Source organism: Anolis sagrei, chromosome 1 (assembly GCF_037176765.1).
Source record: "Anolis sagrei isolate rAnoSag1 chromosome 1, rAnoSag1.mat, whole genome shotgun sequence".
NCBI lineage: Eukaryota > Metazoa > Chordata > Lepidosauria > Squamata > Dactyloidae > Anolis > Anolis sagrei.
Genome location: NC_090021.1, coordinates 247,216,326 through 247,233,693, shown reverse-complemented (window position 1 = coordinate 247,233,693; position 17,368 = coordinate 247,216,326).

Genomic DNA, 17,368 nt, shown 5'->3' with positions numbered 1-17,368 from the left:
CATTATGTTTCTTCTGGCTACAGTGACTTTTCCCAGGAAAAAAAAATAGCTATAGTCAATAGGTACAAATATGCTGTTGGTTCCTAGCATTGCACACAAAACTGCCAGCCCCCTCTGCATATTGCTTTGGACAGTGTTGGTTCTAAAATTTAGAATCAAAATAATCTCAACCATTTATAGAATCACAGAGTTGGAAATGGCACCATAGGCTATGAAATCCAACCCTCTGCTCAATGCAGGAAATCCACTTTAGTGCAGGGGTTCTCAACCTATGGGTCCCCAGGTGTTTTAGCCTACAATTCCCAGAAATCCCAGCCAGTTTACCAACTGTTAGGATTTTGGGGAGTTGAAAGCCAAAACATCTGGGGACTCACGGGTTAAGAACCACTGGTTTAGAGCATCCCCAGCAGGGAGCTGCCCAGGCTCTTTTTGAAGATGTCCAAAGAAGAAGACATCACTACTTCTCTAAACAATTGATTCCATTGTGTAATCAGACATACAGACAAGAATTTATTTCTAATGTTCAGTCTAAACCTACTTTCATGTAACGTTAAAACATTAGACCTGGTCCTACCATCTGGGCCAGGTTCTTCTGGTTACTGGATGTGTTCTTTGTGGGTTGTAATTCAATTTCACATTAAAATGAGTTTCACTGTCCATATTGTTGACGAGACCATCTCATTACTGCAGAGACTTGGCCTTGGGAAAGCTGCTTAGCCTAGGTCCTTCTGGAAACCAGGTCAGACGACTGATTTGAGGTCGAAGAAGAGGAGAGTTTTGCCATGTGGGCTAACCTGGGAGTGTACCTTTGGCCATAACACACAGTTAACACCCTTTCTGAGAAGCTCTAGTCGCTCAGTTTCTAATTACATTATCCACCTAAACTCTCATTAAACAACCCTCCTTCTCAGCACTCTCACATTGCTGCTAAAGAGTCAGTATTTCCAGGGGTGAGAAATGAGATTCTTCATTAATTGAACCAAACTCTTTTATACTTTTGGGCAACTTATTAATTAGCATTACTTCCATAGAAATTGTTGTGATTTCTGACTGTGCATCACTATGATAATAGCATTTGTTCTTTTTTTTCAATCTGTCAGAAAATGAGCAACCAGCTTAGCATTGTAGAAATTGTAGACCAGTTCAGATTGCCTGTCCTAATAGCCCAATACTGCATGATATAGACATCCAGATGCTCTTTAACTGCAACTTCCAGCAGCTCTACCCAGCATAGCCCATAGTGAAGATTGCTAGGGGCTGCACTTCAACATCCTGAGGATCACACAACTCTTACCTTAGTCTGCATCAGCTGGCGGGCACTCTCAGGCATGTAGCCGGGGGGGGGGGGGCTCAGGGGGCTTCAGCCTCCCCCGAAATTCTCATGGTGGTTCGTGAAAAGGCCTTACTGGTGCATTACTTAAACTGTTATGTTTATTCATATCATGATCTGATCACCATACTCAATATATCCCATATGCATGGGGTTTTTTGGGGTAATGATACAAAAGGTTTGCTAGGGTAGAGCCTCTTTCACTCAGACTCAGCCCCCCCCCCCGAAACTCAGCCCCCCCCCGAAACCCCCCTGAAACCCCCCTGAAAAAAATCACCCCCCCCCCCCCCCCGAAACGAAATCCTGGCTACGGGCCTGGGCACTCTACAGAAAGTTTTCCTACAATCACCTCTTTATGATGCTTTTAAAGAGAGGTCAAAACAGATGAGGGTTACCCACCATTCAAACTCCCTCTATATTGTTGCTTAAATTTTCTGGCCTACACAACCAAAAACATTTTAAGAAGTCAGATCTGCATCTGCTGTGCATTTAACCAACTTACCATAAAGTGGAGCTTTTAAGCTACTTTTTCACAAAAATCAGTCTTTAAAGACATATAAAAGTTTTCTTTGCTTAGTTTGCCAAGGCAGCTAGTAAGGGGTGACATTTACTACAGACACATTAATGAATTTCTGCACATACAGTAGTGTCTCACTTATCCAATATGAATGGGCCAGCAGAACATTGGATACGCAAAATTGTTGGATAATACGGAGGGATTAAGGAAAAGCCTATTAAACGTCAAATTACGTTATGCTTTTACAAATTAAGCACCAAAACAAATTGATGGAAAAAGCAGTTCAATACATGGTAACATTATGAAGTAATTATTGTATTTATGAATTTAGCACCAAAACATCACAATGTATTGAAACAGCTGTGGATCCAGGCAGGAGGCAAACTGCGTTGGGTAATACAGAATGTTGGAAGAACAAAGGTTGGATAAGCAAGATGTCAAAACCCAGATGCCTTAAATCACGCCAGACACAAGATAACAGTTAAAACACAGCTTTATTGAAAACAAAAGGACCTACACAGCACTTAACTGCAGTGCTAAGGTCTGCTGGAGCAATTTGGCACCAAAAATAAGTGAATTGGAGAAACAAAAATATAATCCGGATTAAACAAAAGATGAAGCGAATTGCTTAAAAATCAGAACAAAGCATAAACACAGACTTTAAAGCTGGAAAAACGTATTTTCAGAACAAAAAGTTGTTAAAGTCACAAAGATATTAGCAAAGTCCAGAAGTCCAAAAGCGAAGTCAAACTGGTCCGTAGTCAATTCTGTAGTAAAACGAAGCTGGAATGCTGAAGTCACCAAGGAAGCAGGAACACATGAGGCTATAGCCCAGGACCCAAGGTGGAAAGTTGGCAGGTACAAAGAATTATGTCCCATGAAGACACTTTGCCGACTGCGACTTGCAGTTCAAACTGAACCCCCTTTTATCTTACAATTCTTCTTTAGAGCTTGATGAGCTCCCCACCCTTTCTTCATCACTCCCAGCTGCTCCCATACCTGCAGCTGAATGCCCATCCCTCCACCTCTGCCAACGATTATCAGGGGTCAGATCCTCCCAAGAGTCCCCTGGCTGCCAATCCCCAGTGAACCCCTCAAATTCCTCACTAGAGGTGGGCTGATTACAAATATCCCTTATGTTTTGCACACGGGTCCAATTTAACTCCTCATCATCTTCCATTTCACTCCCAGTCCCAGAACTCCTATCAAACCCAAAGAAATCTTCATCCTCTGTTGGTGCACAAAGTATTTCCCAAATACGCTTCCTTTGTAATTCCCCTTCAAACTCTGGCTCACGAGCAGCCCTCTTTACACCTCTGCTCCCTTCCCCATCCCCCATCTCCCAATCGGAGACACCTGGGAACATGTCAGTATCGCTTGGAGCCATAATGATTTCTCTAATGTGCTGACGTTGCCGTTCTCCCTCTGACTCTAAAGTAGACCCATTTTCCCTGCTACTAGGAGTAGCAACTCGAGCAACACGCTGAACTACAACACAAGACTACTGTATTTCCAAGCTATTCCTATTATTTCATATAGATTCTGGGCATATGTGATGTAGAGGTCTAACTATGTATTACATTTAATGTGGATTTTGTATGTGTGCCTTCTTAAAAGAGGGAACGGGAAGGGAGGGGAAGAGAAAGGTAAAATCACTTTCAGTTGGGGTGCAACCTCCACACAATAGTCTTGGGGGGGGGGGGGAATCTCAGATTTTCACTAAGTCCACCTCAGTGCATCAATAATTGAAATTGCACTTCTGAGAAGAATCTGCAGGGCATTTGATTTTACAGCTGCTTGGACAGGTTTTGAACATTGGTTCTAATGGGAAAACCGACTTGCAAACTTCATGAGACAAGAGGAGAGATTCTAGGGGATCATCTTAAAACTACCTGGTATCCTTTTAGCATTTTCATAGACATGCATCAAAACATATGTCATTTTGGATTGATATGTCATTTCGTTACTCAGTTTTGGTTTTCATTAACAAATTCAACTGAATTAGCTTTGGAATCATAACATATAACATTGCCAAATTTACTATATACATTTTAAAATTCTGTGTTTGGTAGCATTGTTCCTCTGCCTCCAAAAGGGATGCTGACAATAGGTGCTCTCTGTGACGTGGTGGTTTGAGTATTGGACTGTGACTATGGAGACCAAGTTTCAAATCCTCACTTGGCCATGAAACCCACTGGGTGGCCTTGGACAAGTCACACTCTCCCAGTCCCAGAGGAAGACACTGGCAAACACAGTCTGAACAAATCTTGCCAAGTAAACCCAAGGGTTGGGTTACTTTCAATTGCAGTTAACTTGAAGATATGTAACATTGTTGTTGGGTGCTTTCGGGACAATTTCATAGGGTTTTCTTGGCAAGATTTGTTCAGAGGAACAATCACCTTTGCCTTCCTCTGAGACTGAGAGAGTGTGACTTGCCTAAGATCATCCAGTGGATTTCTATATACAAATGGGGCTTCAAAGGCTGATGTCCAATCAAACAAATTCTCAAAACATTTCTCCATGCTGGCTGTCACAGAAAAGCTACAAGAGTTTCATTAAAAATATAAGAACCTGCAAAGCTTTCTGGCACAGTGGGCATTTCTTGAGGTTTCCCCAGGACTGAAATGGACAGGCATTCGGGTCTACTTCAGTGGTCGCTCATGCTTCAGTTTTAGGGCAGTGGTGAATGTCCTCCAGAAATTAGGCTGAACTTTAAAATAGATTTAGCACTCTATATACCCAGGCTACATTTACAATAGCTTACTACCGCCGTTTGATGAACACTGTTTTATTTGAATTTTTAAGTTGTTGTTCAATATGTCTATATGTTTTTTTTTAAAAAAAATAAAGTCACTCAAGTCCCTTTGGGGAGATGGTAGTGGGGTACAAGAATAAAGTCATTGTTGTTGTTATTTGAAACACAAGATGAATCCATAGCGAACAAGATCATTTTGCTGGCTATTGTATTGAATCACACTTCGGACACTTCCCAAGTGTCTAGGACTGTGTAATGTATTGGCAAATACTGCATGCAGATCCCAGTAAGGCGGCCTTTTGCAGCTGGCAGATGGTAATTTTGTCAGCACCAATTGTGTTTTAAGTGCAGGCCAAGGTCTTTAGGCACTGCACCCAGTGTGCCGATCACCACTGGGACCACCTTTGCTGGCTTGTGCCAAAGCCTTTGCAGTTCAATCTTTAAATCCTCATATTGTGTCAGCTTTTCCAGTTATTTCTCTTCAATCCTGCTGTCGCCTGGCATTGCAACATCAATTGTTTTTTAACACAATCATGAGGTCAGGAGTACTGTGTTCCAAAACTCTGTCTGTCTGAATTCAGAAGTCCCAGAGTAGTTTGATGTGTTCATTTTCTATAACTTTTTCAGGCTTGTGATCCCACCAGTTCTTTGTCGCAGGCAGATGGTATTTGTGGCACAAGTTCCAATGAATCATCTGAACAATGGTGTTATGCCTCTGCTTGTCATCTGTCTGCGCAATCTTCTTGCAGCAGCTGAGGATGTGATCTATTGTTTCATCTGCTTCCTTGCAGAGTCTACACTTGAGATCTGTCGTCAACTTTTCAATTCTGACTTTGATGGCATTTGTTCTAATGGCTTATTATTATTATTATTATTATTATTATTATTGGTAAGGTAAAGGTTTTCCTCTGACATTAAGTCCAGTCGTGTCCGACTCTGGGGGTTGCTGCTCATCTCCATTTCTAAGCAGAAGAGCCAGCATTGTCATTTGGCCAGCATGACCGTTATCTTCCCACATGAGCAGTACCTATTGATCTCACATTTGCATGTTTTTGAACTGCTTGGTTGGCAGAAGTGGGGCTAACAGCAGGAGCTCACCCCACTCCCCAGATTCAAACTTGTGAGCAGCTCAGCGGTTTAACCCACTGCACCAGTGGGGGAGATATAATAATAATATAGATTTATTATTATATCGCTCATTAAAACTTCAGCTGAAAGACCAGACCATTCCCCTGACATTGAGGAAACCACCAGCTGCCACTGGTTTATTTGAAATTAATCTTCTTTTCACTGGAAGACAAGATTAATTACCTGAGGGCTACAGTTAAGAAGGTAGCTAATCAGGCAGCTGTAAAATCTCTCCCAGACCTCTCAAGATGAGTAAGCGTTGCTTCATTTCAGTCTGAGTAAATTCATAGAATCACTAATTTTATTAACATGGTGTTTTTGGTGTTTATTCAGAGCTTGGAAAAGTTATCAGAAACTTCCCAACACAATGGTTTCTCTACACACAATTAGTAGAATGATTTAAAATGGATAAAAACTTATTTGGATTTGTTATTGATAAACCTGAACTGGAAACCGTTTTGGATTCTGGATGTGACCACTTAATTGCTAAGTTGTATACATTGATGTTAAAACATGTAATGGAGGAGGAACAGGTGAAAGATTATATGGTTAAGTTGGCACAAAATGTTAGTAAACAAATACAAATGGAACAATGGGAAAGAGTCTGGACAAAAATACTGAAATTTACCCTGTGTAATGACTTGATAGGAAAAAAATTTTTAACATGGAGTATAGATGGTACCTGACACCAGAAAGAATTGCTATGATATATAAAATAGTTCTAGAGACTGCTGGAAATGCAGGGAAAAGGTGAGCACTTTTTATCATATGTGATGCTCATGTAAAAAGGCCAAGAAATACTGGGCACAAATGCATACGATTTTAGAAGAAATTGTTAAAGTCAAATTTGAAATGAAACCTGAACTCTATCTGCTTTGGATGTTAGACAAACAACTTGACAACGAGAATTACCTACGCTCAGAGATGGAAAGACTCAATTATTCTGTCTCAAGACAATTAGCTTATAAAAATAAGCAGACTTGCTGAAATGAATAAACTAAATACGTTGATTAAGGAGAGATATCTAACCAAGAAAGACTGGGCCCATTTATTGTGTTCCTCCAGCAAAGATGGGGCCAAATTTCCATACTGGTTTTTGGACAAGAAATGTGTTACAATGCAGGGAAAGAATGTATCGGTGGCTCCTTTTCACTAAATGGGTGTAGAAATCTTAGATAATATAACCACCAGACAGAGAATGTAAAGCCCTTGGATAAGATAACATAGATTGCTTGTAGTCTGTAGTTATTGGTTTTTGGTTTCTTATGTTTAAAATGTAGTAGTAGTATTCTAGAAAAAATATTAGGACAGATATGTTCTTTTGCTTTTTGTATGTTTGTATATAAGTTTTAATTAGTCTTAAAACTAATTTTAAAAAGAGGAAAGGTTACTCATTTGGGTAAAAATTCACAGAACCACCAGTCCTTTCTATCTATCATGACCATTACCTGAGCTAGTTGCAGGATTCTGAGACTTGCAGTCCAAAAAGTATTTTTTCCAAGTTGTTAAATAATTTCAAGGAATGCATCCCTAGCTGCCTTTGAAAGTTTTACTCTACAAGGGAATCTACTAAACATAGAATCATAGAGTTGGAAGAGACCTTGTGGGCCATCCAGTCCAAGAAGTAGGAAAATCGCATTCAAAGCACCCCAGACAGATGGCCATCCAGCCTCAGCTTAAAAGCCTCCAAGGGAGGAGCCTCCACCACACTCCAGGGCAGAGAGTTCCACTGCTGAACTGCTCTCCCAGTCAGGAAGTTCTTCCTAATGTTCAGGTGGAATATCCCTTTCTGTAGTTTGAAGCCATTGTTCCTTCCTGTAGTCTCCAGGGCAGCAGAAAACAAGCTTGCTCCCTCCTCCCTGTGACTTCCCTTCACATATTTATACATGGCCCTCATTATGTCTCCTCTCAGCCTTCTCTTTTGAAGGCTAAACATGCCTGGCTCTTTAAGCTGCTCCTCATAGGGCTGGTTAATCTTTTTTTTAAAAAAAAGTAAGGATAGAAAAGGCCTCTTACATTTCTTTTTCCCATTAGCAATGTGGAACGTGTGAAACTGTGGACAAAACAAGGACCTGAAGCAATTAGGAAGGAAGACGTGAAGTTTAAAATCTGTCTTGCAAAAGTAGGTTTAAGGGGGCATAATTTTTCTATCTACTTAAGGTCTAATCGCATTCTTTAAAATGTGACACAGTAGTTCTACATCTCAGGCTGCACGTTTCAGTTAACTGTCTAGTAAAGCTTGTGAACAAGGGAATTAAGACCACTCCACAAATGTTTACTATCTGAACTGGAGGGGCAAATCCCCACCATCATGTGAAGGTTCTTGTTCCCCAAGTCCAGTCCTCTTATTTTTGTTGGAAGGGCCATTCATAACCCATCATCATGACATTTTTTCCATTTTTTCCACTGTTGCCCACCTCTTCTTTCATCATTGGCTGAGCGGCTGAAGCAGGGACTCAGAGCGGCTTACAATATATATTTTCATACAATATATTATATTATTAGCATAATACAATATCAGTATTATATATTACTATATTGCACTATACCATTATATTGTAATATTATTAGTAATATTACATGTAATGTAAATATATAATTATAATTATAATATTGAATTATTATTACTAGTATTATATTGTATTATATTATATTATGAGCTGCATCACTCCCAGATGCTCCTCCTGGCTTGCTGGCATCACAGCCAATCATAGCAAAGCCAGCTCAGGGGGTGGACACAGGGAAAAATGGATGGAAAACTATATATTCTGTATTTTTCTGCCTAAAAAACATGGCGGTTTCTTCAGCAAATTAATGCTTTTCCAGCTGGAATAGAAATAAAACCTCGGTGGCTTCTGCTTCAACTTGGTGAGATTTATTCTGGAATATTGGCTTCTTTTTTCTCACCAGGCTAAATCCACAGTGGCTTGAGTCTCATGATCCACAGCCATTCTAAACTGCCCAACAACACCAGGTTCTGATCCCAGAGTATCCATTTATCCCATATTATCTGACAATGTAGACTCATTTAATCCAGTTCAAAGCAGATAATCTGGTACCAGATCCTGGGATATAGGGCAGTGTAGATTCATTAATGTATTGATGTGGAAGACTTTTGAACTCACACAACTGAATAAAATCCTACATTAGCTGCTTTGAACTGGAATATATGACAGTGTGGACTCAGATAACCCAGTTCAAAGCAGATATTGTGGGATTTTCTGCCTTGATATTCTGGGTTATATAGCTGTGCGGAAGGGCCCTAGGTAACCTTAGGCTAGTCACACTTTCTTCAAATTCAAAACAAGGAAAGGGGAAGGGGAAACATAAAATCATGGATGGGATTTTCCAGTATGATTTCCAGTGACATTTTATTGTCAAATTAGAACAACATAATTAAAATAAATGTCCTCTTCCCAGCATAAACAAAATTAACATTTTATCTTTTAGAGGTGAATGTAATATAATACAGTGGCATTTCCCACTAACTTTCCTCTCCCTCGTAACCACACATAAAGCAATACTCTATTTTCACTCAATACTTGTGTGACGTATTTTCCTCTGAAGTGTGGACTCAAAATAATCAAATTCATAATCACAGTCAATAACAGGAGTTACTGATGGTTTTATTATAATAACTAAGTGGGAAACATAACAACATTTTCACATCAAGGAAAAGATATTACATCACTGTGAAATTGACCAGGCTTTGTAGTTGAAGAGATGAGTAACCACAGCTCAAAGGCCAGGCATGCAGGTGAGAGCTCTTCAGTCAATTCCAGCAAAGCAGGAGCCATTTATCTTGGGGTTTTTTTTTAGTAATCCATATTCTTTTGTATGATTTTTCTCATTTGTATCCAGGCAGCTGCAATTCCAAAGCCACATAGTTAACTAACCAGCCCTAACATGAGTTCTTCTCCGTCCCACCTATAGAATTCTCTTGTCTGTTATAAATTTGCTATAAATTCAGAAAATCTTTGCCAAACACTGGCAAGTTACATTGGTGACTTGTTTACTTACCTTCTGCCCTTATATTTTCCTTGGTCAAATTCTAGAGCCTCATTCAAAAAGACTTTTATCGCATTTATATATTTATTTGCCATATTCATACCCCACCTTTCTCAACCCCAGCAGGGGGACCCAACACATCTTACAATGGCACATACACAGTGCCCCAAAACAACAAATTTACCTAAAAATAGTTTAAATATATATTTAGAAGGGGTGCTTCAGAAAATGAAAGATATCTATTTATCATAGCATGTGATCATTGTCAATTACATATATTGCACATAGTGTGCTTTGCTTTGTGATTGGCCATTGGAAGAGAAATTTGAAGTTTAATTTGCAAGTCTGACTACTTTGACCAGAACAGGAGCATAAATTTGCACTTCCAGAGTAATCAATTAATTAATACAGAATTCAGCTGCTCTGAATTAGGACAGGTATGCTTCAGTTTACAATTTTCTTTCATATTCTTGAATATTATTTCTTTAACAGAGAATTTGATGCCAGAGTCAAAATAACATGGAAAGGTTAGGTTCCTTCCAGCCCTAACTTATTATCTAGCTCTTGCATTTCTCTATCAGCCCACTCCTTGCAGTTGTATTGCACAAGCCCTTGCCTCATCCCTTAGTTTTGAAAGGTCCACTATGCTCAGCTACTGGCTGTTGTATGATGAAGTATGTTTTTATGATGTTGTGTATGTATTTTTATTGTGTATTTTTTTAAACTCTGTTTGACTGGGCTTGGGCCCCATGTATGCCGCCCTGAGTCCCTTCGGGGAGATGGTGGCAGGATACAAAAATAAAGTTATTGTCATTATTTTTCCTATTCCATGAAAAAGAAAAGAGTTTCAATATGTTTAGCAAATGCTTTTTTATTCAAAACTAACAATATACACATGTGAAATGAAACAAACAGGCTAGTTAAAGATTCCATAAGTAAACAAAAATGTTTGAACCTTGTAGAAACTACTTCAAAAATGTATCCAGGAATACCTTTTACTAGCCTCCCTTTTTCTTATGCTTTCCATTTTTATTACCATACTTATAGACCTATGCTTTTTAAGATGCTAGGAGTAGCTGGTTAGCCAGGCTAAGATGTTTTCACTCTTTCTCTCTGTTTTTCCGTTTACACATGCTCAGTAAGGGATCCTGAAGGTAGTTTGTTGTTGTTGTTTTGTTTTGTTTTGTTTTGGTTTTTTTCCTTGTCTCTTGGAGGCAGGCAGACACATTTACAGTAGGATTGACTAGAACGGGCCTTCTTAAACTTTTCCCACTTGCAACCCCTTTCTGCCCAATATTTTTTTATGACCCCAAGTATATAGGTAAAAGTATATAGGTAATGGCGTTCCATGCAGTCATGCTGTCCACATAGGAGGCAACTACGGCTCTTCAGCTTAGAAATGGAGATTAGCACCACCCCACAGAGTCAGACTCAACTAGGCTTAATGTCAAGGGGAAATCTTTGCCTTTTATTTAGGTATATAAAATAGGTATACAATTCAAACATTTACTTACAACAAATCATCATTTGACAAGTTTGCTAAACAGGCTGATTTTTTTATTTGTGGAGTACAGCTGAAGCATTTTCTTCAGAGTCTGCTGTAAACACCTTGCTGCTAACAGATTTGTGTAAATGGGTGGCATACAGAAACCTTGTGCTGTTGCCATTTTTTTTTTTTTGTGACAGCAATATTTAGAGGGCCCCATTTGGGGCTTGAACCCACAGTCTAATGACTTCATCAATCAGATGGGCAGGAGAGAAGTTGGGAAAGTGTTGGGAAGAGTGGGCAAACTGTCTTAGCCCGTTCTCTCCTGGCAAGATCCTTCTTCGGGGATGGTCAGCCATCCCACAACCTTTCCCTGTCATCTTTCCACTTTCTTACACTTTCCCCCACTTACTCCCTCTTTCTTCAATCAGGAGTCAGATTATTTATTTATTTATTATCAAAAGCATTGCATAAATGAGTATAAAACTGATAAAAATTGAAGGAGTGCAGGCAGCTAAATATCTTTTGACCAAAAACGGCAAAAAATGGCAAAAAAATGCCATTGTCTGTAGCTTCCAACAATTCTTCCTCTGTACATGAGGCAGGGCATAGTGGACAAGCATACAGATGTGGAGTTGTCTGTTCTACTTCACAGTCAAACAAGGTGGGGGATTCTTTTAGGTAGTACAATTTTTCCAAGTTGTCTTTTGATCTGCCCGCTCAAATTCTTAGTCTGTTCAGGGACTTCTAAGTTGCCCATTCTTGGTTTGGCCCTGGAGGAAGACCCTCGCGGGGGGGGGGGGGGGAATCCAGTTGGGATTTCCTGGTTTAGCTGCCCAGAGAGATACCCTTGCTGTTGGTGGGGGAACATTAAGAAGTGGTGGTTCTCATAAAGGTTTTCCTTGATTTGAGTCTACTGGGAGGAGGCTGATAGCCATGTAGTGGCTGGCTTTCACAGTGTTCAACCTTATTTCTCTCACACATCGGGGGGGGGGGGGGGGGAGGCAATGCCAGCTAGCTTGTAGAGTTTATCAACAGCCATTAAACTGAGTCTTATCTCCATTTTGCATGCTGGCAAGATGAATTCCCATGGGTGGCACCGGAAGTGGCCATGCCTCATCATGGGATGGTCTCTGTGGGAGCTCCTATAGTAAAATGTTTGCCATAAAGCTCCATTTGACTTTAAGAATAAATGGGAAAATGTAATTAATGCACAATATGAGTATCTTGAGCTTTTCAGGAAAAAGCAAGAACTGTGACACACACACACACAATCATTTGGTTAATATACTGGGCGTATGACACAAATTGAAAGAACTTTAGCTCTCTTTCTTCCTTAATATCTATATTTTATCATGCATTTCTTGAAAGACACTTTTCTGTGACAGAATTAAAGGAGTCATTAGCAAAGGGGTGGGGGTGTTTTACCAACATGCTGGAGGTAGATAATGCCTCCAGAATGATGTTTGGAAATTATCTATAAGTTAGCTAATTATGTGTGTTTCTTATCTAAGAAAAACGAGGCATTATTAGCAAAGGGCTTTTGCTTTTTCAAATTGCTTAGTGTTATCTACCTCTGGAATAATGTTTGGGAGGTCGTGTATTGTTTTCTTCTTGAATGTATTCCTATCTGTCTACTTGAAACTATAATGATTCATATAGTTAGACCTCTGTTGTACGTGAAAGTAGAAACATAAACAATGGAGATTGCTAGTTAAAGTATGCATACATTCAAATCCCATATATGGAAATGTCTGTCCATGTTTTTCTTTCTTCAAGAAAGGTTTCTTGATCGATTCTTGGTCAAAGTACCCCTTGCTATAGATATTGAAAACAACTCTATTGTTTATAAAATGATGTTTATATCACTGGCATTTTATTAAAAAAGAGCTTCTAAATATCTTGAAAAATAACTCTGGCCAACACTGCCTCAAATGTTAGCCCTGTTACTGGGTATATTTGGTCTGCTGTTTCTGAATAAAATTGCTGCTTCCAAAAATGGTACCAGTTTCCCACCCATCAGCTCTAGTTTTTGAGATACAGAACATATGCCATCTACCAGTCGCTAGCCTTGCCCATAGAAAATAGTAACCATATCTAAGAAGCTACAAGTGGTGTGATCTGTGCAATGCAATTAGCGATTAAATTCTTGTGCCGACAGGACTGAAGACCAACAGGTCGGAGGTTTGAATCTGGGGAGAGAGTGAATGAATTCCTTCTGTCATTTCCTGCTCCCCATGCAAGGACATGAGAGAAGCTTCCCACAAGGATGGTAAAACACCAAAACATCCAGGCATCCCTTGTACAACATCCTTGCAGAGAGCCAAATCTCTCACACCAGAAGTGACTTGCAGTTTCTCAAGTAACTCCTGACACATAAAAAAGGAAAGCAACTCAAATAACCTCAGGAACAGGCCTAAAAATAAAGGTGCCAAGAAAAATTACCTTTTGTTTGGCCATATAACCATTCTACAAACAGTAACAGCAGGACATAGAAATAATTTAAGCAATAGCATTAATGCCAAAATCAATTTTAGTTTTCAATTTCACATTTTGAGATTTATTTATTTATTTAATTTATCATGTCAGGAGCAACCAGACAGTTGTATTACATTTTTAACAAAACAAACAAACAGATAGACAAAACACAAAGTTTGAAAGCTTGGTAGTTGATTAAATGTCCTTTGACCAGTAGCTGGCCACTTGGAGTCCCTCTGGTGTTGCCACAAGAAGGTCCTCCATTGTGCATGCGGCAGGGCTCAGGTTGCATTGCAGCAGGTGGTCAGTGGTTTGCTCTTCTCCACACTCGCATGTCATGGATTCCACTTTGTAGCTCCATTTCTTAAGATTGGCTTTGCATCTTGTGGTGCCAGAGCGCAGTCTGTTCAGCACCTTCCAAGTCGCCCAGTTTTCTGTGTGCCCAGGGGGGAGTCTCTCATTTGGTATCAGCCATTGATTGAGGTTCTGGGTTTGAGCCTGCCACTTTTGGACTCTCACTTGTTGGGGTGTTCCAGCGAATGTCTCTGTAGCTCTTAGAAAACTATACGTTTTGAGATAACAAGTAGGCATTGAGCAAACTAGTGGAAATATTGATTCATTTCATAATGATAAATATTGTGATCATACAGGCCATCTTGTGCATTGCGGTCAATGGAGGAGGCCCTGCTCTGGGTCCCACCCTCTTCACAAGCACAGCTGCTGGGAACAAAAGGGGTCCTTCTCCATAATTGCTCCCCATTTCCCTAAAAAAAAAAAAAAACCCAACCTCCTCTCCTTCAAAAAAAACCCTCCAAAAATGCACTTATGCACTTTAGTGCATGGAGAGGAGGAGGACTAGGACCCTTTAATTCCATCTAAACACTGGCTAATTTATTTGTATTTCACTACTGCTATGGTACATGAGAAAGAACAATCATGATAACCATTTTTATGTTTTTAATTGCTCTCTCAGGGGTTAATTGTCAACTATGTTATTAGTATAATTATGTTTATTTGATTATTCACATTCTGTGTTTCATTCTGATTTTAATTTTGCTTTTGTTATAAGTTCATGGTTGTTATTTTGTATTATTTTCGAGATGTTTGTATTTGTATAGAACATTGAATGTTTACCTTTTCTGTCTGAAAACTGCCCTGAGTCCCCTTGGGGAGAGAGGGTGGTCTACAAATAAATTATTATTATTATTATTATTATTATTATTATTATTGAAGTTTGCATTTTCATTTTTTGGACTGGATTTACTGTTTTTAAGTATACGTGTTTTGTTCTCTTTTGATTCCTGTTTTCTTAAAAAAATAAATAATTCTTACATATCCTTAACCACGTACACTAGCCAGTGCCCTGCAATACCAAGAACATTTCATTCAGTAACCAGAAAATGGAACTACAACTCCAAATTTTAAAGCATAATTGAAACATAACCATGACAGAAGAAGGAAGAGAGGTTCCTGCTAGACATTGACAAAGCTCAGAGTTTTAATATGAACTCATTAAATTTTGTTCCATTCTTTTTGCTGTCTTCCTGGTAACAGATGTTAATTTCTTCCTGTTTGAATTAACTTGTCACAAGGGCAAGAAGAGCTTTGTAATGGGACAGTTAGCATCAAAGCAACACTTCCTCAGATGTGACACATAATATAAGCCATGCAACTAATTAGGGGGATTCTGCTTTTCTTTCCTGGGTGGGGAAAATCTGATGTCAGAGGACACCTGTGTGCTGTTTTCGAAGAACAGGCCATGGAGAATATTGAACTGCTAAGCCCGAGGAGGGCTGGGATACAAGGTGAAGCCATTGGTAGGAAGAGGAAGTGTTGCATGGGCATCTACAATGAAACGGTCGCTCTGAAAGGTTTTCTTGGACAACAACTTGCATTACTCACTATTGGCTATATTAGCAAGGACAGGTGGGAATTGCAATCCAACAACTGCTGGAGACACAACTCCTGAGTTAAGTCAAACACAGATAAAATGGTACTCCAGAGATTTCAAGATCACAAAGTCACCCAGCATTGTCAATTATAGGGAATTATAGTTTAAAACTTATAGACTTAGGGAGTTATAGTTTAAAACATGCTGTCTGTTCCTGTGTTCAGGTCACTTCATGTTAAGAAACAGATTACATGCTTAGGCACATGTTCTATTTTATCCAGAACTGTTCCATTACCCAACTTTTTGAAAATTATAATTGTCATGATATTACCTCTTATCGTGGCCTAAATCTGATTTTTAGTCTAAGCTAAAGTAGATCCACTGAATCAAAAGAATCTACAAGTTGAGTATCTGAATATGACATGATTCCTATTCTATTTCAGGTAAATGCATCAACTAAAGCAATGTGAGAACTGATCTATAGTGTCCCAGCAGAATGAATAGGCTTCATCTTCTGGTCGTGTTACAACTAGGGTACATCCATAATTATAGCAGTTTGATATCACTTTAATTTTCATGGGTCCCTCATATGGAATCCTTTTGTTATCAAGCCACAGCACCCCCCCCCTCCCCAAAATAATAAAGACAAGGAGACTTCAAGCAAATTATATGATTTTTCGTTTTCTTCTTTGATATCTTCCATGGCAACAGAGTTGCGCAATGTTGAAGCTGCTAGAGCAGGCATGTCCAAAGTCCAGCCTGGGGGCCAGCTGCGTCCTTTGTTCAAATTTCCATTGGCCCTCTCTCTCCAGGCCTTCCTCCCTTGCTTCTTTCCTTCCTCCCTTCTTTCCTTGACTTCCTCCCTTTCTTTACTTCCTTCCTCCCTCTCTCCCTCCCCTCCTCCTTTTTGGGAATCAGGGCCCCAGAAAAGGCAGGCCCCAGAAAAGGCGACCCTTTGCATCAAGTGGCTCGGGCCTCAGGCAATGCATTCTAGTGGCCCTCTGCCCTTCCTTTGTCCCATGTAGCCACTCTGCATTTTCCTAAAAGGCTGCCCTTCACTGCCGCTCCTCCCTTGGGAAGAAAAGGGGAGAGCCAGGTGGCAACTATAAACTACCCCCCCCCCTCCAAATCAAAGCCCTCCTGCCCCCTCTGCTGAAAAACCTCACGAGAAGGAGACTCCACTGTCTGAAACAACTGGAAGGCGCACAACAACAATCTTAATTAACTTCACTTTTTCACGAGCCTAAAACAGTCCCACACTTCTCATTGAAAGTCTGGAATGTTTACATTGGTTAAAATTAATCTTAGTTTTATATATTATTTATATATTATATTGTTCTTTGATTCTTTTGCACTATAAATAAGACAGATGCAGCGTGTATAGAAATGTGTTCATATGTTTTTCAAACTATAGTCTGTCTGCCAACAGGCTCAGGGACCGTGAACTGGCCCTCAGCTTAAAAAGTTTGGACACCCCTGCGCTAAAGGTTTCAAAATGGACCTAGCAGCAGCTGAAACCTACAAGCTATCAGTCTTAACCATTTAATAAAATGTATCATCTTGGTAATTTTGTATAACTTGTATATTCTGTGTACTTAGAATATGAAGTGTATAAACTGTATCTAATATATGTATCAAAAGTATTACTTTTTAATATTTATTTTTATGCTATTGTTTACCCCACTTCCACCCTTCCCCCCGGACATGCCATTTATACAATAAACTACAGAAATTACATTTGAAATGTCGGTGTTTGCTTCAATTTTTCCACTCCA